Genomic DNA, 1,862 nt, shown 5'->3' with positions numbered 1-1,862 from the left:
AAAAGTAAAATCCCCGTCCTGTCTCTCCTCTTGCAAAGTGCCCCTGGAAACACCCTGTGGTGCAGTGTAGCTGTGATCCCCCTGCCCCAGGCAGCAGCTGTGGCAGCAGAAGGCCCCTGCCCTGCCCTGCCATGCCCTGCCCTGCCCTGCTGTGCCGGGGGGCTCCTTCCCCCACACGTCTCCCCGCAGCGCCCTGGGCAGCTCCCCGGGCAGCTGAGTGCTGAGCCTGGCAGGCGGCAGAGTCCCTGCCCCGGCACACAGCCCCTGGGCCACAGCAGGGACCTGCTCTGCACGACAGCCCTGGGCACCCGGCTGCAGCCCCGGCTGCACAGCCTGCAGCCGTCCTGGCACACACAGCCCTCAGGGCTGTGCTCTCATGCTGCAGCACAGAAGCCCTCAGCTGGAGCAGGTCTTTTTCTAAGATCAAGAAACACAGGGCTTATGCAGCCACACCTGCAATTGGTTGTCTCAAAATTAGTGATCCTTCCAGGAAAAGTGGCTGCATTTATCTGCAGCCAGAGACTTACCTTGTCAAGGCCTGTGAGCAATGTTCGTCCAGTGAGCTCACAGCCTGGTCACAGTGTACGGATCCTGAAATCTCTCTCTCATTTCCCTTCTGTCTTCATGTCACCTGTAGATCATGCCCCAGCCATTCTACGTGCTGCACAGGTGCTGCTCCTGGGCACAGCTGTCTCTCTGCAGCACTGCCCACTTGTAGGAGCTCCCTGTGTCCCAGGAGCCCCGCCCAGCTCAGCAGCAGAGGATGTCATTTTCTCTTCCTCACTGCTCTCCCTGGAGATGCCCTTGGGGCTCCGAGGCTGGCAGCTCCTGATAGGCAACAGGGTCATCTCTGCAAAACAATCTTTGAAGTCAGATGAATTAATCACCAGTAGACAGACTGATTCCAGAATCGTGATTCATCCTAATGAATTGTGTTTGCCTAGCAGACGTGCAAATTCCTCATCTGGAAACCATTGCTCGTTGTCCTTAACAAAAAGGACACACAGACAAGGATGGGGATCCTCTGACTTCCCCTGCACAGAGCAGTCATTCAGCTGAGCAATCAGTGCAGGTGTCTCATCTCCAGATGGAAAAGCCTGGCGTTGAAATGAGGTTCAGTTCCTCACACACCCACGGGAGATGGGACTGCTGTTGGTTCAGGTCAGATGTACACAATGAGTTGCCTGCATACGTGAGCCCCTGGTCTGCATCCTTTGTCTTTCTTCAGTGGGAAGTTGCTTGCTCGCACACAGGCACTCGATGATGACCAAGGTGCCTGTGGTGCTCCTCGATGTGTGCAACAGTGCCTGCAAGCTGTGGTAGACAACCTCTGAGAGAGCAACCTCCTTCCTGAGCATTAGCTAGGGGCCAGACAGGGAATGGCAGTGTTCTTGGCCATGCTAAATGACATCAGATCTCCCAGGTATGGGCACCTGAGAGCGTCATTTTTCACCTCTTCCCACAGAGCATGCAGCGTTATTCAGCTGACCAAATGGATGAGATCACCAGATGAAGAGTCAGATCTTTCTCTATTCCTCCTCTATAGCATATTCCGAAGCTTCAGGCATTACAAAGCTGTGACGCACCAACATTCTTTCACTGATGACACCTTAGTTTTTTTTCTGGGCTCTCCTTTGAATGGCAGTTCGCTGGGGTCTCCAGCACACTCCCAGCCAGCTGGCAGATGCAGCTCAGGGCCTTCAGGAAAGCCATGCCCTGCTGGTGTCAGTGCTCGCTGGACAACTGTGAGCTGAACAGTGGGTCTCGTACCTGTGTGCCACCTTCTGACCATGAGTACCATGGTGCAGATGCAAGGCCCAGCCAGGATAAATCAAATAATGACTTCTGGCATAGGATGCTTT

The sequence above is a fragment of the Meleagris gallopavo genome (genome assembly GCF_000146605.3).
Source record: "Meleagris gallopavo isolate NT-WF06-2002-E0010 breed Aviagen turkey brand Nicholas breeding stock chromosome 22 unlocalized genomic scaffold, Turkey_5.1 Chr22_random_7180001957830, whole genome shotgun sequence".
In the NCBI taxonomy this organism is placed as follows: Eukaryota; Metazoa; Chordata; class Aves; order Galliformes; family Phasianidae; genus Meleagris; species Meleagris gallopavo.
Note: the sequence above shows the minus strand (reverse complement) of the source record.